The sequence below is a fragment of the Manacus vitellinus genome, unplaced genomic scaffold, assembly GCF_001715985.3.
Source record: "Manacus vitellinus isolate BGI_N305 unplaced genomic scaffold, ASM171598v3 scaffold_63_pilon, whole genome shotgun sequence".
NCBI classification, from domain to species: Eukaryota; Metazoa; Chordata; class Aves; order Passeriformes; family Pipridae; genus Manacus; species Manacus vitellinus.
Window position 1 is genome coordinate 205,955 of NW_021940711.1, and position 20,382 is coordinate 226,336.

Consider the following 20,382-nt stretch of genomic DNA (forward strand, 5'->3'; position numbering starts at 1 on the left):
GTGGGAAACAGCAGCGAGGAGGTTCCTGCCAGCTCTGCTGCCCTGGAAAACTGTCCCCTGGAATGGTTGGTTCCCAAAGCTCTGCCCCATCTCCTCTTTGTGTAAGTCCCTGTCAGGAGGAGGCAGGTGGAAGGCAGGCAGGCATCTTATTCCCCATCTCCTGTGTGTCTGGAGAGCAGCACTACAGGTGACTAAGCAGGAGGAGCATGGCTGACTCACTCCTGAGTTATTTTCTCACTCCTGTTCTCTTCCCCCTCCCATCTTTTCTGTTTGTTTTTTAGCTTTCACCCGACAGTTTGCATTTTTCCCCAGGCCCTGATGTGAAAGAATTAGCAGCAGGCTTTCTTGTTACCTAATGTTCACAAAAATGTGCTTGTGGTTATCCACGGGGGAAATGGAAGCCAACTCCAAAAGCAAGAAAAAAGAGTTCTCTGGATAAAACACCTCCATCTTAAAAAAAAAAAAAGGTGCATCTCCTTTCTGAATTGTTGTTCAGGAAATACTAAAGTGACTGACATGCCAGAAAGCTGTAAATAACTGGCTTCTTTATCAAGATACCTGTGGAAAACACCTAATTGCCTCACTGGCTGCCCTGCTGGTCTTGACTTGATTTCTGACCCAGCTGCAGTGGGGGAAACCATTGCACTTGCTGCCTTGACTACAGCATTGGGTTCTGCTGGTTTCCACTTGGGACTGAGGAGCAGGAGCGTAATGGTTCCAGCTGCTTCAATCAGCTTCATAAATCTGTCCTCATTTACACACCTATGAAGTCTGAAGCCTTAGAACAGTTTCCCTTCCTTCTGCAGGGTGCCAGGAGACCTGGTGCTGAAATTTAGCCTGTAGAGGTGTCAGCCTTGTATTAGAGTTGGTGTTTTTGTGACACAGTGGGACACATGTTGGTCTTGTGTAACTTGTCCAAGGTTCCCTGAGCTCTGACATCCAGAGAGGGGCAAGGCAACACTCCCCACCCTGGGAAGGAACTCTGTGATGGGGCAGCACTGCACCTGCCAGTCGTGGCCTGCCGTTTGCAGGGCCCAGGAGCCTTGAACCACAGACTCTCCCAGTGTGATGCTCTGCTACTGCAGCTCCCTCCCCATCCCAGTGTGAAGCCAAGCCTGTGATTTCCAGGCTTGGTTGAGGGGAAATGCACGGAGTCTTTACACACCGAAATATTGATGAGTATCTTGCTCTTGCCTTTTGTGCAAAATGCCACTCAAGGCACTGTGCCATCCTCTCTGCTGAGCTCACAGCATCAGCCCACGACAAGAAAGGTCCCAGAAAACATTGACTCACTGCATCCCAGCATCCTGCCAGGGGATGTGTCTGCAGAGAGATCTCCTCAGCTGGAGCGAAGTTTAATGGAATGGATCACTGTGAGGCTGTTTTACCTTCCCTGAGTGTGCTGCCACCTGTGCTGCCTGCCAGGACAAGGCCTGGGGGGCACTGGGGTCGCTGCCAGTGCTGGGCAGGACGCAGCTGGAGCTGGGGGTTTGCATGTGCAGGAGGAGCTTTCTGGAGAAGCTTTCAGATGAAATTGCTGAGAATTTTTGCCTGAAGCAAGGGATGTTTCCCATGTTTAAGACAAGCAGTAACCTGCAGTTAGAAGGAAGAAGGGACTGAATTCACTCCAGAAGTATTTCTCCAGGATCTTTTTTTCAAGGTAAGCCTGCTCTTGTGGGAGGTAGATGGGGCAACAGGGTCCACTGTTCTGAACTCTAAAACTGAGGCGATTTCTACATTTTTGTTACCTCTCCAAGCTGTAGAACTGAAATAAATCTGTCTCTGGCACTCCCTTTTTAGGCTGAAAATTTAAATTGGCCATTAAGAACTAATTTTCTGAGGTCTGAACCCTTAAGAAAGGGGTGAGGGAGAATGTTTTTAACACTGCTGTGTGCCTGCCTGTGTTCTAGTGGTGAATGAATGCCTGACTGTGCCTCTAAACCATATATTTAAATAGCAGAATAATGGGCGTTGTACAACAGCAGGTGAATGAAAGTAAAGTGTAGTAAACAGACATCAGCTTATGGTTTATTAATTTTATTTAGTGGTTTTAAACATTTATAGAGTATTTGTTGTCCTGTAGGAGGCAAAATGATGGTTCCTGCCTTGAACTGGAAGGTTTTTAATTGGCACGGTTTGAAGAAATGTTGGTGAAAGCAAGAGAAAGGAGATAGGTTTTTTTAAGCATCTATCTGAATGGCACCTGAACAACCAGTTTATTGCTGTTGAAAACTATTTGTGGAGAGACCAGAGGAGAGGTCCTTGTCCCAGCTGCAGGAAAAACCTTATTTAAGGTAGGAAAAAAATATCTTGAATGTACAGAGATGGCTCTGAAAAATACCTGGTAACATCTAAAAATTGTGTAATCATCTCCTCCTGCCCATTATAAACCATAAACTGAAACTCCTCCTAGCTGGGAACCCTCCAGACTGAGAGTTGTGTGCTTAGGTTGTGGGGGATAAATTACAGTCCTTGATGAAAGTCCAGTGGAGGTGCTGGAGCCTTGGAAGAATGCACTTGCTGAGCCTGGAAGTGCAAGGCAGAGTGTCCACATCTTCCCTTTGCACACTGATGGATGTGATAGCTGTATGCAGTTCTCTTTTGCCCATGGGAAAGGAATAGTATGTGTGCCCATAAAAGCAAATCCACCTTCTGTTTAGGGAAGTAACTGTAGTCTGTAAACTCTTGGAAAAAGCCTTGTCGACTCTGTGAGGAGTGAAATGAAAATGCTTTCTGACTGCTGCCTCTTCCTTTCCCCAGGCTGGGGGGGACTGGAGCGGTGCCTTCAGGGAGATTTGTGCTCTGGGAGGGGTGAGGCTGCCTGGGGAAGGGCACCTGTGCCCATGTGGAGCCAGGGGTCTGTGCCAGGAGGGGCCGGTGCCCGCAGCCATTGCATAACCCTGGGCTGGCTCCACAGCCACTGCCAGGCACTGGAGCAGCCAACGTGCTTGGATGCTGTGCTGCAGTTGGATTCCACTGGGTGGAAGTAGTTGAGGGTATTCCTGCCAACTTCCCAGGCAGGAGTCATCTGTTCTGCCTCTGTCGCTCAGGGAGCATGAATGAATGACTCTTGAAACATTAATGTAGAGCAGCTTCCAAGAATGCTGTGTACTGAAGCCTGGAATACATTGTGATCTGATTCATGATCCAGGGTCAGCAAAGGCTTTGAAGAGGTGTTTACCCAGTGGGTGGACACACTGCACTTCAAACTGCCCAAGAAAACCACAACATCAGAGGGCAGGGGAGCAAAGTGTGAGCAAAGCCCCAGAGGAGCAGGGGAACCCAAGAGGGACAGTAGGAGCCACACGCTGTGGGCTGGTGGATGGGACAGCACAGCAGCTTGGGGATCTGGGGGGCTATGGAAGGTGCTGTTGCTCTTGGCAGCGTCACTTGACATCGTTTTAGGTTGGAATTCTGCATAACCGGTGTTCAGCATGGAATGGTTCTTTACATGGGTAAAACCTTGTGTTTTGGCTGATAGGATTTCATGGGAGAGGGAGGCTTTCTGTAGCTCCAGAGAGGGATCAACAGAGGGAAACAAGTGATGCTGCTGAAGAATGCAAAGTAGAGCAAGCTAGATAAAGGTGATCCTAATTGAGGAGGAGGGTTGGTATTTAATTAAAACTACTTCTAAAACCCAGGCTCTTAGCAGTAAAATAAATAATAGCAGGACATGAGTAATTCCTCTTGGGGGAATGTCAGAGACAAAATTACACTAATGTAATAATGAGGGGCCTGTGTGCAATTGCTCAGAGGAACAGGAACAGGGTAGAAGGATTTTTCACTGCTAAGAAGTTCAAATGTGGTTCAAGTCAAAAGGGACCGAAGCCTGTTAAAGCACAAGCTGCTTGGGGCTCTTGGGCTGTCTGAGCTCCTGAGCTGGACTTGGCAATCCCAGCCCAGAGCTGGAGGTCGAGCTCCTGAGCTGGACTTGGCAATCCCAGCCCAGAGCTGGAGGTCGAGCTCCTGAGCTGCTGTAGCGAATGATGGCAAGTTCAGTGTGGCACTTGCACTCCTGCTGCTCAGTCAGGGTGTTTGCAGTGGACTAAAAATAAGTACTTCAGGCCAGACTTGGGACAACTGAGCCATGTGTCGTGCAAGTGGAGGCAAGAAAGGACATTAAACCATCTTGATCTTCCTTATTTCCCTCCCACTCCTCATTTCTAGTTGTGAAATCATCTCGGAGCTCTGCCTGCTGTGATGCCCATTTTGATGAGGTGGTTAAATAGCATAAACTCATTAAGCACTCCTGACTAATACTCAGTGACATAACAGCATTTCTTCTCCATAGCTGGCTTGCATAAATGCTGCATTTCAGTTTGGGTTACCCTTTCCCTGTCACGCTTCTTGTTTCTGTGATGTCCATCTGTTTACCAGACAAGGTTCTGGTGGTGGGGGCGGGGAAATAGTCTCAGAATACAAAAAGAACAAGCCCCACAAGCAAGGCCAGCTGGGGCTTGGAGCAGCCTGGTCCTGAGCAGTGAGTGCAGCCCCGCTCCAGCTCTGAGCGGGGTCACTGGTGCAGCCCCAGCTGAGGCCCTGCAGCAGCATCCCCTGGCCAGGCCTGTGTCCTGCTGCTGTGCTGTGGAGAGGTGAAACACCACGTGTAGGAAAGATGGTTTAGTTGTTAAAATGAAACATATCATTTCAAACTAGATAGCAAATGTACCCAGCAGCTTCAGCAGAGGCAGTGACTGTGAACAGATCAAGTCAACTTGATGTGTCTGAGCTTGATTGGTTTTCCCCTGAGAACGGGTTCAGTTGGGCTGTCTGTGGTGTCGGGGCTACCTTAGTGATGCCCTTCTGGCCTTCTGACTCTCCTTTCTGCCACAGGTATCTGTTCTGGATACCTTTTTTCCCCCCACCTGTGTCAGCCTTGGAGTTTTCTTTCAAATCTGTGACTTCAGAAGGCACAGCAGGAGCTGAGGGTCTTTATAGCAGAACTGGAGAGCTGGGCTTAGATGGGGGGAAGAGGTGTGAAAGTCCTTCCTTAATCTGGACCAGGAACAGAGGAGTTAATATGTGTGGTGGCCAGAAGGCTCTACACAGATCTTAAAATAACCAAGAACAGGATAATTTGGCTTAAAAAACCATCTGGGTCTTGATTCAATGCTCATTAAAATTCATAGTAGCCTTATGACTGGCTTGTGGAAGAATTAAGTAGGGTGTTACACTTTATAATGAGTACTTTGGGCCCTGGCCAAGAAAGTACATCACTGCCTATAACAATGCTAGAAATTAACTTCTTTCCTGTAACATACAGCTCAGAATCAGGATCTTTGAAGCACTTGTGGAAGTCAGTGAAAAAGCTCTGCTTTCAAGGGATTTTGGATTGCACCCCCAGAACAGCTGTTAGGGCTGACTCTGGGAAGAAGTCTCTGGGGAGTGGCCTCTGAGCTGTTCCTGCTGCAGCAAGCTGTCCACTTCGGGCACACTCACAGGGAATCTGCAGGAATCAGAGCTCTGAGTGTGCAGGGAGAAGGGGGAAATCAGACTGCAAACTCTGCAATATAAAATGAAAAATGTGTGCTGTTTATTTCCTTAGAAACGTAAATGTCATAACTAATGTCACACGTAGTTCAGGTCTTGTAGCACCTCATCAGCCATAAGATGCTCCTGTCTGCGACTGCTACTGAGGCAACCTCCTGGTTTCTGACCCTTTCTTATAAAGTACCGGCCGATGTTAATAGGGAAGAAAATACCAATTCTGCTGCTCACTCCCAAATGGGGAGTTTGCAGAGCTCTTTGGGCTTTTGTGCTCTCTTCCAAGTTCTAAATATGTTCTCCCGAAGCGTCTCCGAACAGCAGCTGAGTGACGTAAAGCTGAGCCAGGAACTTATTTAGGGAACGTTGCCTTTTATTCCTGTGCCATTTAAAGGCATGTTTTTAAAAAGGTCTCTTAGAACTACGGGTCACCTGAATTGTGTCTGGCTACTCCTAACTGGTGGTCTGGGTGGTGGGCTGTGGCTGTACCTTCAACAAATGGCAGTCCCAGTTTAAAGAAGGAAATGAAGGAATTTTCCAGATAACTACTCAAGTATTTCTGTAACAAATCTTTGTTCACAACTCTACCCCAGGCTTTCAGTTTTCATCAAAGTTCTGAAGACCTAAATAAGAAAATGCTCATTTTGAGTGTTAACAAGAATTTGTTTTCAAAGGTCACATGTGCAAATGAACTAACTTAATACTTATTTATTTGAACGTATTTTTTTTTTCTGAATTCATTTGCTTGTAAAATTTATTTGGCACTTCAGAGAGCACATGAGCAAGAAAAGTATTTTTGAATTAGTAGCTTGAGGAATGATGAAGTAGATGATGAACTGAAGTTTTTCAGTTATTTTTACAATGCCATCTTCAGAATCTCTAAATGTGCAGAATGGGAAACATTACATTTTATTTACAGTTTAAACGACTATGTTTTATGTCGCTCCTTCTTGAATTATTATAATTCAGAATGTGGAGATTTCCTTTATGGTTTATATAGATATAAATAGACACGTCTCAGTGGATTATTTTCTGGTGTCATGTGGGAGAGGATTCCGGTTGAGTTATTCCACCATGGTTCCCCTCTCCCAGCAGCCAGCAGGGCCCAGGCTCATTCCAAAGGAAGGACGTTTGCTCTGCCAGGAGCCAGCAGGTCCGTGTGCTCAGGAGGGCTGTGGCTGTGCCCAGTCTGGCCTCCATTAATCTCAGGGTGCCTGTCCTCTGGAACAGGCACTGCCTGACTTGAGTGCACGTTTCAGTTCCTTACTGTGGCATCTGACAGCATTAATAGTTGCACACACACTTTGGGGAGTTGTGAAACTTATTTTTAATGGAGAAAGTGGCAGTTGGAGCTTTATTGTGTGTGCTGCTGAAACTGTGTCCCAGAGCAACCAGCACCTCACGCTGTCTTAGGCTGGGATTGAGGCTCTTATAAATTCCAGCCCAAATGAAGGCTGGAGGAGATTGCTGAAGATAAAGAAAATGAGAGGCTTCTGTAACTACTGTCAGAAGAGACCAAAAATCACTCTTATGGGAGGTAGAAATGAACTTTTTCTCTCTCCTCTGTTGTAGCAGTTAAGAGCACCAGACAAGGATGTCACAGCTACCATTTTTCTATATTACATCAATAAATCTCTGAGTGGGGACTATAACCATTTAATCCTTTCCAGCCCCTCCTGAGGACTGCAGAGCATTCACAGCTTGTGGAGCCAAGGGAAACTGAGGGTACAACATTGGGACAAGCTCCTTTCAGTGGCAGAACAAGCAGGTCCAGTTCCTGCACTGCAGGTTTGTGGCTGCTGAACTGTAGACCAGGCTGCTGAGAAAAACAGAGCCTGAAAATAAATAATAGTAATAATAATAACATCCCCCCCACACGTTTAACTCTTCACCCATCTCCTTTCCAGTGAGAGGAAAGCCAGTGCTTGGTCCAGCCTCGGCAGCTGGAGCGGGTTGAAGTAAGTTCTGAATACTCATCCCCTGGCAGGGGGTTGAGATGCATTTTGGATACTCATCCCCATCGCAATAATCAACCCTTCCTTTCTTCTCTTCCTCGGATTCTATTCCAACAGCTGCCCTGCCTCTACCAGCTTTCCCCCCAGATAAGCTCCCATACAGCACTGGAGGGCAAAGGCCCCTTCTGCCCCTGCTGTCCAGGGGGCTGCTGCTGGGAGGGGATGTGACACCTGTTCCCTGGCACGGGATTAGCAGTGCAGCTTCCTGATTTTCCTGAGGTGGGCTGAATGCCTTCAGCTGCCTAAGGCTGAGTTGTTCCCTGCCTCCACAAGCAAGTGGGATGGGAAGCCTGTGCTGCATGGAGCCACGTGCCTGGATTTTGACAAGCATAAGCTCCAACCCTCCAATTATTCTAAGCTCTTGAGAGTTGGGTTTGAACGTACCCAGAGGTAGAGGGTGAGTAATGTCAGCACAGGGTGTTAGACTTGTGCTGCCGTTATTTTGGCCACTAGGAATTTGCTGGATTCTGGTTAATTCTGGAGTGATAGCTGACTGACCTAGTTATTGGGGACAGAGGCTGGGTCTGTGCTCCTCTGCTGCCAGCCAGGGATTTCAATCTGCATTTCTATAGCATTCTCAAGGATCGCAGCTTGCTTGGAAAAACAACAGATTAAGCCGCCTCTGTTGTGGGGGAGTTGAGCATTGTCACAGTCGTTTTACCAGCCTGCAGAGTGACTTTCCCAAGGTGACCTGGGAATCTGTAGGCAATGCCGGCTTTCTGCTGGGATGCTGCCATTGCAGGACTGATCGTCCTGACTTCTGTGGGAAGCAGCAGATGCACCTTTTGTAGAGGGTGGCACAGGCTTGTCTGGTGGAGCGTGACGTTACTTCTGTAATAACCAAATGAGTGTGTGCAGTTTTTGCAAGTAAAAGATCTGGAAGAGGTGTGAGGTGGCTGTGATCCAAGCTGTATTGATTTTATCTGCAGGGAACGTCTACCAAGCCACAGGAATTTAACCAGTAGCAAAATAGCCTGTGCTGTTGTTCAGGTGATCTTCTTGGGCTTTAACTTCAACTTCTCACCAGAGCGGGAGTTGACATTTTTAAAGTCTGCTGTTTCCTTACTCTCTTTAAGCTTAACCTGCTTTCTTCACTTAATGGAGAGGGTGGTCAAGCATCAGAAGGGGCTGGAGGTGGTAGAGTCCCCAGCCCTGGAGGTGTGCAAGAAACAGCTGGACATGGCACTCAGTGCTCTGGGCTGCGTGACAAGGTGGTGCTGGGTCAAAGGGTGGACTCCATGATCTTGGAGGTCTTCTCCAACCTTTGGGATTCTGTGATTCTTGCCTCTGGTGTTCTCAGTTTGGCAGAATTTCCTTGTGCTGTTTCCTTGCTGGCTGTGCTTTGTTCCACCATTGGAGCTGCCTGGCCCAGGAGAACCTGGCTGTAACCCAGGGAGAGCCTGAAGCAGCACAAATTTCCTTCGTCCATGTGACCCAGGCTGATTGTGTTTGGAATGTGCATATGGTGAAGAGGGACTCCAAGCTCCCCACCGCCCTGGCAGATTTGAGTGTGCACTGGCTAAACCAACTTCCATCTCTTCAGCTCTGGTGCATTTGTGTTTTGTTTGGAACTGGAAAAAAATCCACCTGGTTTAGACTGTAAACCTTGGCGAGTTTACAAGCACATGGGGTGAGCTCTGCGGTGGGAGTGCCGGAAGGGCTTTGTCCTGCTGGGATCTCTGGACACTCCCTGGACAAGGGCAGCAGTGCATAGTGAGCAGGAGGATAACCCCAGCCTTGGCCATGCAGGCAGCTCTCCTGGCACCTCCTGCCCCCCTCTGAACCGACAGCCTTGGGGGAAGGTGGCTGAGCTGTGAGCACTCAGTTAAAGCGAAACTGCCTCTGGATTGCTCCCTCCTTATCTCCAGCCCTGGCTAATGTCATGTGGTGATTATGAGACTCCCAGACTTGATTCCTATCTCTAGCTTCCTCCCACCAGCTGGTGCTGATGTGTGAATTTGCAACACAGTTCTTCTCCTAGTGACCCCTCTGGCCCCATCCTTGGTGTATTTTGTTCGCTTCCCTGACTAGCTTACTCTGGATTTGCAGAGCTGTGAAAGAGAGGAGGGGAAGGATTCTTTGTGGAAGAGCATTTGTGCCCCCTATCAAATCCCTGAGCTCAGTGGAGCCCTGCTGGAAGGTCTGGCTCTGTGGGTGGAATTGCTGTAGTTCTTATTGGGACTTCCTGAGTGTATCAGATTTCTTGTTCCTTAGTGTTAGGCTTCTCCTGGAAACTTTGTTGAATAAAAATAAGTTTTCCTTAGCAGTTTTCCCAGTTCCCACAGGCTCCAGACAGGTGGGCAGGTACATTACTCCTGGCTGAGGCAGAAGAAAGAGAGTTGGCCTGGTAGAGTTGGCCTGTGTGTTTCTGACTTTTTTACTTTTGAATTTTAGAAGTGCCCAGTCTTGCCTGTTGGAATAGGAAAACATTGAACAGTGGTTTTTTTCCTCACAAAAGTGTGTTGTAGTAGAGATGGACAGGGATTCAATGGAACCTACTGCAGCAGTGCAGGACGTGAGGTCCCGGAGCTCTCCCGGCGCAGTGACGTGACTGGGCAGGGTGAGGAGCGAGCTGAGATCAGCACTTGGGATCTGACACTGGCTTTGCTTTGTGTCTGGGGAGGGGACAGGGAGCACGGAAGGGCCTTTGCTGGCAGATAAAGCAGGCAGGCCTCGATGCAAGCCTTTAGTCAGCGTAGCCTGCAGCATTGTGCTGCCAGGCCTGGAGGAGCAGCACAGAGCAGTAGGAGGAGTGGGGCGTGGAGGTCTGTGTTTACAGACATGGACCGGTATAATTATTTATATTGTCTTGTGCAATTCTCTAGGTAAGAAGGGAGCAGTGGGCAGGCAAGGAGCAGTGAAATGTGTAATAAAGGAACAGTCGCTGAAGGGGAAAATTAGAGGTGCGTCGCTTTTACTGGGAAATTTTTCTTCAAAGTGTGTAGGACTGCTGGGACCAAAGTGTGAATAGAAAGACTGGAAAGTGTCCTAATTTTTCATTAAGATTGTAGGCAGCAGAGGTTCACACCGACTCAGAGCTGCCTTGGTTTCATCTAAGCTTGTGTCTTGACAAGTAAAATCAGGCTCTTCCATTTATAAAGAACTTCTCTTGTTCTAGAAGACTGTCTCAGCACATAACCCAGGAAATACAGTCCTCATGCAAATCTGGAGCCAGCTCCAAGCCTGGGTGACTCCTTGGAGACTGTAAATGCCATTTGTCTGTGGCGCTCCCAACGCCCTGGTGCTGTGGGTGACTCCTCCGTGCCTGGCACAGCAGCAAAGCCCTGGTGCACAGATGACAGGGACAGTTTGTACTCCCCGACGCGTTCCTTCCACACCTCCCAGGATCACCTCAGCTTCCTCCCCTCTGATCCTCCGCCGCGCTGCTCTGCCGTGGAGTTCCAGCCTTTTGGGAAAGAATGCTGTCCCCTCTGGTATTCACTATCCTTTACTATTAACAGGAACTTTCATTTTTTGATTACATCTGGGTACGGGGCTTGCCCTGGAGGAGCTAATCCCCAGACAGAAAGGAACCTGGCTAAGTATTTCCTGCATCCTAGGGAGGGAGCAGGCAGGAAGCCCGGGTCTCTGTGGCAGGCTGTGGCAGGCAGGGACCTGCAGTGGAACATCGAAGTGGTGACTGCACGCTCAGGAAGCAGCCCTTCCACAACTTAGCTGGCAGGTCTGGAAATGAGGATTAGGAACCTCAGACCATCAGCTCCACTGCCAGGATTACCTTTAGGTTCTCTCTGTGAACCCCAATTCTTTTCTCCATTATAGTCCCCATAGAGCTGGTGAATCCCAACTACCTCTGTGACCCTGGTTGTTGTACAAACATACTGCAGCCTTTTGAGGTGGGATGGAGAGGTAGGAAAAGAAATAGGAATGAAGGAACAAGGCTAAAAGGTCACTGGGCTGGCCCATCTCTGCTGGACAAGCCAATCCCAGCAATAATGATGACAGCCTAATGATTGTTTGTACCATGTCAGTTATTTATTTTAAGGGCAGTTCAAAAATCAAACAACCAACCCCCCCCCAAAAAAAAAACCTACCTCAAAACAAACCCCTAAAAAGTCATGGATTTTTATGGCTTTTATCTCTGGTCTTTGGACCTAAAAACACCTGAGGGTTAAGCCAAGATTGTTAGTGGTTTGGAGAGGCCAAGAAGACTCTCAATTTGCAGTGGAGCAAGAACAGCTGATAGATTTGCTGACAGGAACTCTGACCTCTCCTGGGCTCTAATCCCCAAAGTGTCCTCTGCCCCTTTCACCTAGGTGTCCAATGCTGCTGGTGGTGGAGCTGGTGTCCTGCTGGGCATGAGTCATTTGGGGAAAGTATTTCCCGGAGTCAGGAAACCCAGAGGCACAACGGGATGGGAGGGTGATCCCAGACTCCAGAGCCGGCAGCACTGACTCACTCGCGGTAGGACAGGGCAAAAGGAAAAGCACCAGGTCATGTGCTGCTCATCTGCAATGCAAATCAATGGGGTGAATTCTTCTACAGCCAGCCATAGAGCTGGCAATGCAAGCTTTCCTGCCAGGAATGACAAGGGATTGGTGGCAGGTCCTGAAACGCAGGGCGAGATGGCGGGTTCTTTAGGAGCTGTAGCAGCTCCTGGCCCCAAGGCTGTGGAGCCGAGAGAGAAGAGCCAAGGAGCGGAGCTTTAATAAGCCACAGTGGAGCGGGGTGGTGAAGAAGGGCGGAGGGGAATGGGAAAGGATCTCCCCAAGGTTCTTGCCCAAGACCCAGCACAACTCAGTGCCCAGGTGTGACTCTGAGCTCTTTCTCTCTCATTCCCTCTAGGGACCAAGAAAGAAGACAAAGAGGAGAAGGTGAGATGGTCCCAGGAGGCTCTCCTTTCAGCATATGTCGTTTTCTGAGGCTTCTCTGTGCTGAGTGCTTCTGTGTCCCATCTGCTACCACACCCTGAAATCAAACTCGGCAGCTTAGGTGCACCAGGCACTGTACAAACATGTCAGACTTGCCTCCACCCCTTTTTCTACTCCCGCTTTTTCCTGCCGTCTTTCTCTCTCAAGTTTATCGGCGTGTCAGCGGATTCTGGTGGCAGAGCATTCCCACCTCACCTCTGGGCACAGAGCAATGAGGAGTCAGGGGTAAGTGCCCTCCTGCAGATTTGGGCATGGATGTTGACTTGCTTGCTTTAAAGCCATAACAGCCATTCTAATGGCCGCTGTTCTGTGGGATTTGTGCCCTGTGTTTACAGAGGACTGGGTTTGTCAGTTTGAACTAACGTCTCCACTCCCCAGTGGCTGTGCTGCCTTGGCTTAACCCCTTCCCTTCGGAGCTGAGCCGTGCCACGGATCGGTGTAACGATCGCACGTGTGTTGGCAGTGCCAGCCTGGGGCGAAGGGAGAGCAGAATAGTTCGAGGGGTCATACAGTTTTTTCTCTCAAGGGATGGTTCTGAACGGGAAGAAAAACCAGGAGCTGGATTCCTTTGCGAAGGAGTTTTCTTCATCTTTGCTCCTACAGCCCAGCAACACTGTCCTCCAATCGGCTTTGCTGCATGACAGTGGGAGAGTTTGCCTCCAGACCCTTCTTGCTCCTCTCCCTTGGAATTGTCCACCACCAGCATTGTTGCAACAGGACTGCCAGTAAGATCTTATGGTTTTTGCTTCCCAGGGTCTTTTAGGTGGGACAAGGTGTGGGGCTGTGGTGTTGGGGTCTGGTGATTCAGCCGACTGACACTCAAGGGATGGGGAGTGCAGCAGGGAAAATGCCTTGTTGAATCTGAGAAGGGTGATGCTCTTAAAACCTTGGGATGAAGAAGGGGTTAAGAATTGCTCTGGATGATGCTCGAGAGAGCAGACAGCATGTCAGGAACATGCAGCTCGTTGCCTTTACAGGAGACAGAGCAACGTCTGCTCTGAAGTCTGTGGTATCTACAAGGACCCTCAGTGTACCTTATGGAGAGGTCCAGTCAAACCCTCCTGTGTGTACTCCCAACCTCGGGCTGCTGTGCTGGCCAGGATCCTCCCAGCACTCCTGCTGAAACCACGCTGTAGTACTCGTGTGGGGCTGGGTGTGAGTGTGTTTTGGCTGGCTGGAAGCTGGGTAATCTCCTCCTATTTAAGTTACAATCTACGATTCTATTGGGCATTTGTACTTAATTATTTTTGTCAGGTGGTAACCAACTATACGGCCAGGTATGTGCAGCGACAGAAACCAGTCCTGTCCATTAATCTTTGCTTTCTTCTTTGCCAGGACACTAGTGCTTTAATGCATTTGGGGACAGAGCACTGAAAAACAGAAGAGAAATTTGTGGTGAGTGCAAGCTCTTGGGTGAGGCTGGGGGATGTATGTAGAGTAAGAGACATTTGCTGAGTCTTCCCCTGCATTTCTGAGTTCTGTGCTTGGGTAAAACCTGAGTCAGCCCTTACACAGCTGCTGGGGAAGGGAACCTGCTGCCTGACTCTCCCTCCAGCCCTGTCCCACCGGAAAGTCTCATTCCTGAAGTGTGATGCAGCTGTATATTGATGTTGATATTCCGTGCTGCCTTGGTATGGACATGGTGTGTGCTGTGGGAGCAATGGCTTTTGTACCCAGTAGCAAAGCTGACCAAACAGTGGCCAAGCAGATAGCTGGCTGGATTAGTAACTGTGCTTCCAGATGGAAAGCCTGCTCCCTGCACAGGGGTTTTTTCTGTCTAGATGGGTGTGAGCGTGGATGTACCTGGGAAGGACACTCTGGGTCCTGCTGCTTGCAAAAGTGAGAAACATAACCCTTCTTTGGTCACAAAATGGTTTTCATTCCCAAGGAGAATGAAATTAATTAAGGAGAATTCCTTAAAAGTTTGGCTGTCCTGCCTCCACTGAGGAAAAAAGAGCTCTTTTTAACCTACTTCCCTAATGTGCTTAGGGAAATTCAGAAGGAGAGAAAAGAGCTAAATGTTTGTGCAAATTGCTTTAAAGAAAACTGGTTAAAACAGCTTGGACTAGCTTAGCCCAACTGCAAGTAAAAGCTCAGCCAGGCCCTGAGCTCTGTATTACACAGACTGTGTTCTTGGGTACCAGCAGGGATATGGTGCTCAAGTTCCATCCCAATGGGAGCAGCACAAGAGTTCTGTACCTGGGCAGGACGTGTCTGTGGTACTGCCCCTGCCCCTGCACTAGTCCCCTGCCTTTGAGTTATAATTGCATAGGCTCAGTGCAAGGGAGACTTGGATGTTTTTAGGAGTTTCTCAATATGGTTTAAAGTTGCAGGATTACCCTGTAGCTTGAGGACTAATGCACTGAGATGGGGTCATTAGTGCCAATACTGTCGTTCTGAGATTGATTTTCCATTCGGCTGCCAAAAGAGAGCAAGGGGGATGGAGGGTGCACAAAGACTAAAAGTCGAACTCTATTTCCCTCAGAAATATCTCAGGAAATTACATTTTCCCCAAGGCTGAGCCATTTTACTTGTAGTGTTAGTAAATGGATTATTTTGTAATTAATTGATGAACAGAGTACAGCTGTAGCCAACACCAGTTATTTGTGTTGTGTTCCGAGTGCACCTCAGGTTTTAACCTGGTTTTTACCGAGGCTGTGTTAGCACTCGCACTCATGGCAGGTCTGCCCTTTGCAAACAGAGCAGGAGAACCGATATTCCCTGGGAGAAGACTTGTCTGTTACGATTTGTTTCCATCTCGGTATTGGCAGCAGTGAGCAGGAAGGCACTGAGAGTCAGCCAGGTTGAGGAGTTCGAGCTAGTCTGTCTCCTCTGTGTTTTGGGGCACACTGTGTGGGCTGCAGTTTTCCCATAGTTATCCTGTGAGGATAACACAGGCAAACTGCCTTGCAGGCTGCTGACAGCAATTAAATATATTTGTATCTCACTTTGGGAGAACATGATGAGCATAAACAGGGACTAAGATGGTTTAGTGTTGGTTGGAATGAAGTTTAACTCTTGCATCTCTATATTCGGGTGATTGGGACATCGCTGGGGTGTCTCTGCCAGCCCCTGGCTGTGCTGCTGGAGTGAGCATTGTGAGCCAGGACTGTGAGCACCGGTGCCTCTGCTGGGGCAGGTCTGCCTGGGAGCTCAGCCCTGCTCAGGACACACAGTAAGATCTGTGCCGTGCCCATGGGCAGCACAGACCTGCAGCTTCCCTCTCGTAACCCGTCGTGCCAGAGGCAGCTGGGCCCGGCCGGGCAGGGCGCTGGGATGGAGCCGCAGGACGCGGTGCCCGGTGCTGTGGCATCGCGTGTTCCCCAGACACAGCCTTGGCTCCTTCCCCTGCCATGTGACCCCGCCTGCCAGATGTGGCCCCTTGTGCTTGTCCCAGCGTAACCTCTCGTCTGGCAGAGATGATGTGTCTCTTCATGTGGATTTCTGGAGACAGAACCTTAAATGTTCTTACTCTAATCTCGGTAGTATTTTTATGCTGATTTTGAATGGATCTGTCACACAAGACAGTGGAAACTGAAGCCCTGAATCCTTCAAGCCCTTTTCTTGAAGCTCTTTGGTGTTTTACATGAACAGCAAAATACAGCCACTTGTTTTTAACCCTGATGCATCCTTTTTGGCAAAATAATGTCATTAAATGCCTGTGGAACAAAGCAGCTGCTCTTGGGACAGGGATCAGTGAGGTGTGCAGGTGTGAGGCACTGCATGGTTTGGTATAGCCAGAGCAGGACACAGCCCACATTAAGTGGGGAAAAAGGGTCATAGTTGGTGTCGTGGCTTTGGGCTCAGCCCGGTGACCTGCAGCACATGTCCCACTGGCTCTGGGTGGACATGAGTTGCCACTTCCTCCGGTGCTGAAGCAGGGTTTGGTGGCTGTACCCTCTCACACACCAAACCCAGCATGAAAGGCTGGTCTAATAATCAAGGCCCTGGACTGCAGCTGAGGTTTGGGTGTGGTTTCTGTCTGTGCTGTTGGGCTCTGTCACAGTGTCTGGACCTACGTGCTGGTGTCAAGATCAAACCTGTGGGCAGAGTGTGTCTTGGCTGCTGCTGGGGCCCTGCACCTGTGTTTTCTCTCTGTAGCCAGGGTGTGTTGGGTCTGGATCTGGCCTTGACAGAAAGTTAAAAAGTGGCCAGGAGACATACCTGGGAGCTCTTTTAGATTTGCTGTTCTAGACATAGCTGGGAAGAAACCGGGCTAGTAATTTTTTTTCTGTCTAGTCTGCAAATGAGGATAATAATTCCTTTTCCTCACCTTTTGTCTGTTTAGATGAAACCTCTGGAGGGTGGGGCCTGACTTCAGAGACTGGCCCGATGGGACAGTGACTTCAGCTGGGATTCCTAGGGCCTGTAAATAAGGGAAAACTTTATTATTGTCGAGGGAAAGCCCATTAGCGATTGGGACATGCCAGCACTGGTTTTGGAAAGTTCAAGAGGTCTTTTCTATGCAAATGCTTTGATAGGTCCCAGAATGAATTTGGTGTGGTATAGCTAAAACACACCTAAAAATATGTCACCCAGCAGCATCCAAAACAAGCTGAGCAAATAGGCGTTCACTGGCTTTTAGTTTTTAGCCCTAATTTACGAGAAGGAAATGGAGCAGGGGAGGAAGAGGCAGCACTGGAGCCTTTGGACCCTGCTCAGTGGAGGCATGGCAAAAAATCTCAAAGAGTTGAGTTGTTCTTCTCATTTGTCAGAAATAAACCCACCAATGTAACAAATATGTCTCTCCCTAAGCTTATTTCTAATGTAATATTAATCTGTGCTCTCATGTGTGTGTTTGGGCAGGATTTAGAGCATTACATCAGTTTGCTGTGCTGCCGCTTCACTCCAACACGCAGCTTTGCCATGGGGGGCTGGGGAGGGAGAGGAGTGCAAGGAAAGGACTTGGAAGGGGGGAAGGGATGCACAGCAAGCAAATAGCCACTCTCCTTTAGGAGGAAAAAAGTGCCTCAACCAGTATTTCTAAAACTAGAATTGCAGCCAATTGAGGAAGGTGTCGTGGAGTCAGAGCTGTGCTCTTAGATCCCATTTCAGATTTTGGACCGTTTTGCTTTCCACTGACCCTTGTTGCCATTCCTTGCTGAGTGAAGTCACATTTGGGTTTGTGAGCTCCTCAGGGACCTAACCTGTCATTTCTCTGTGTCTGCAAACTGCTGCGAATGTTGATGGCCTCTTATAAATAAAAAGGATGTGGGAAAGCTCAGGAAGGCAACCAGGAGGATTGTAGGTCTGGGCTGTGGTGGAACTCCCTGCGTGCACCCTGCCAGTTCCCTCAGTGTGAACACACATGTGTGCATGTGCCACGCATGGCTAATGGCCTGGTTAGCCCGGGAGCCATTCCCAAGGCAGCACATGACACTGACCTGCGGAGCAGAGCATGGAAATAGGCTTTTCCTTTTAATTGGCGGGTTCTCTGCGATCTTCATCTTCCTACTGCAAACTCATTCTGCATATTGCAGTTCCTCCGGTCCTGTAGGAAGAGTTCTCCTCCTCTCCCTCCCCTCTCGGAGCTGGCCAGAGCAGTTTGGCGGATGAGCTGCGGGAGGACTTGGAAATGATGGGACCGGCTCTGCTGAGCCCGGGGCCGGAGCGTTCCCTCCGGTCCGGGCGGGAGGAATGTAGGGAGCTGTGTCCAGATCCGCGATAGCGACGCGAGGAGCCGATGAGTGAGTTCGGTGCTGCAGCGGGGAGGGGAGGGAAGGCTTATTTGGAACGAGGAGCTGCCCGAGCGAGGCTGAAGGAGCTCCGCGCTGCCCTGCTATCATCAAGTGCCTGTGGGAGGGAGGGAGGGCACGCTCCCTGGGTCCTGGGAGCGTGGGGCTGGCCGGGAGCAGGGGGGAGGCAGGTCGGGTGAAGTGCCAGTGCCTGCCGCTGCCTTTGGCTGGGCGTTGGAAGGAGCCATTTCTCATAACGTTTGGCTACTTGTTTTTATCAGAGGGGTTGGTTCATTTCTGTGCCCTGCTCCTGGGCTCGCCTGGCTCCCCCCATTCCTCTCTCCTTCCTAACTCTCATTCCCCCTCCATCCTTAATCTTCCCACCCCTTCCTCTCATCTGAGCCTGACCCTTCTCTCTTCTTGCCCCTCCTTCCCAGCCGATCCCTCCCCCTGCTCTGGATCCGCTGGCTGTGGGATTTTTTTCCCGTGCTCACTGGCAGATGTGACAGCTTTGGGAACTGTATCATCCAGGAACAGCTATATCTGGAGTTGAAAAACCTAACGTGGTTTCCCAGGCAGCAGGAATGGATCGCTGAGAGAATTTCAATCTCCGACTGCTTTTGTCTTGTGGTAGTGACTTTTATTATTTATGTTTGTGACATTTCTTACAGTACAGTTGTCAGCACTGAATGAAAGACTAAAGTCTAGTAGATTATTATAAAATCAGTGTCACAGTATTTGTGTTGTTATATTAAAGGGATGCTGTCTACGTTTAAATACAGGTTTGGCTTGATTTACAAAATTTTATATGCATAAAATGTTCTTATGAATTTCTTACTGACTGAGAAAAGGCCTGTTTTTATGTGTTTTATTTAAACATTCTTTAGCTGGGTATTGGAAATAAAAATAAATAGCTCTTGCATGAAAACCACAAAGTGAAAGGAGGCTGGTTAAATACAGAGCTCCTCGATGAAATGCAAAACCTACCCAGATTATTACAATCCATATTTCAAATAACTATTTTTAGTGTATGGATTTCATTTGCTCTTAATGCAGTTTACCTTTAAACCACCTGTCTGATCTCTTTCTAATCAGATGTAAAGCAAATGCCACTGGGTGCCCAGGGGTGTGTTGTGTGTGGAGCTGATTACATTGTGTTGTTTCTGAGATGTCTATTATAAGCCAATAAGGCACTTGCAGGCCATGTCAGCCAGTCCCCTAAAACCGAGCAAGAACTCTGGAGCTGCTCCTTGCAGGGTCTTGGGGGGCTTTGGGCTCTGGGATGGCAGTGCAGGGCAGGGGCTCGGTGACAGCTATGGGGATTTATGGCAGTGTACAAATGCAGTGTTTGTGCCTGTGCAAGCTGAGATGCTGACAGAGCCACTGTTCTGGTTGGGGCCAAAAAAACCTTTAAAAATTTGCATTTTGAAGCAGTTCAGCCTGAATCACTCTCCTTGTGGGGAAATGCCTGACATGTTCAGAAAACCATTGATGCTACAAGTGCTAATGGTTGTGGCATTTGGAACACCCCATTTTACAAGACTCTTTGCCACCTGAAGCAGTTAAAGAGCAAACTTGGAAGAGACTGTGCTATGCCCTGGGTATCTTTTCATTATGAAGCTGTGAGAGAAGGAGCAGGAGAAGGAAAAAGGCTGGTTGAAATAGTAATATCTCTGTGTCTGGAAATACCCCTGAGCTGGTGGATCAAGGAGCAGTCATGACTGATGTGTATTATGGATTCAGAACTGAACCCCTTGCTGTAATACTGGAGAGATACTCCCTGTTCTCCTTGGAGGCTGGGAAGCTCCTTAGCAGCTCCAGCTGCTGGTTTGAGCAGTACTAACACCATGAGCATCTTTCCTTTCCGGTATTGACTGTACTTTTCTTTTCCTTAAAGAATTGCCCTCTGACCTTAGTCTTGATTCTTAGTTAATAAGTAGCACCAAAGGGACCTGAGAGATGAATCACTGTTTGAGGAGCTCCAATCCAGACCTGGAGCACAGACACCCTTCCCATTAGCTCTCCACTGAGATGGATTTGTGTTTTCATTGGAGCTTGTTCTGAGCAAAGATTATTCTGGCTGTGAAACCTCTTCCAAGCAGAACAGTTGCTTCCAGCCTCTCTTGTGGTTTTTTTTTTGGTTTGCTAACCTTTTGTTTTCTTTTCCAACTGTGAGGTATCTTTGGTGGGCTCCTGGCTGCAGTGTTGCAGTGGCCAGTGTCAGTGTGAGGGGTGGGTTTCACCAGGGGTGGATGGCATGACTGGGGTGTTAGATGGAGTAAGGGTCCTTCTGTGCCATACAAACAATTCCCACCCCTG

At 48.7% G+C, this 20,382-nt stretch overlaps 1 protein-coding gene across 6 annotated transcripts in view; it reads left to right on the plus strand.

Moving 5' to 3' along the window:
* The first annotated feature begins 2,188 nt into the window (after nucleotides 1-2,188).
* The window catches only part of LOC103760006 (serine/threonine-protein kinase PAK 6), a 37,166-nt gene continuing 18,972 nt past the window's right edge, over nucleotides 2,189-20,382 (plus strand). For 2 of the 6 annotated variants that reach the window (XM_029963802.1, XM_018083379.2), the window contains exons 1-4: nucleotides 2,189-2,294; nucleotides 12,303-12,613; nucleotides 12,915-13,113; nucleotides 13,724-13,783. The gene's annotated coding sequence lies outside the window, so the exon portion shown is untranslated. Of the gene's footprint in view, nucleotides 2,295-3,492; nucleotides 3,585-12,302; nucleotides 12,614-12,914; nucleotides 13,114-13,723; nucleotides 13,784-18,304; nucleotides 18,694-20,382 lie in introns of those variants that run through there. The other 4 variants (XM_029963800.1, XM_029963801.1, XM_008926455.3 and 1 more) reach the window with 4 other exon arrangements.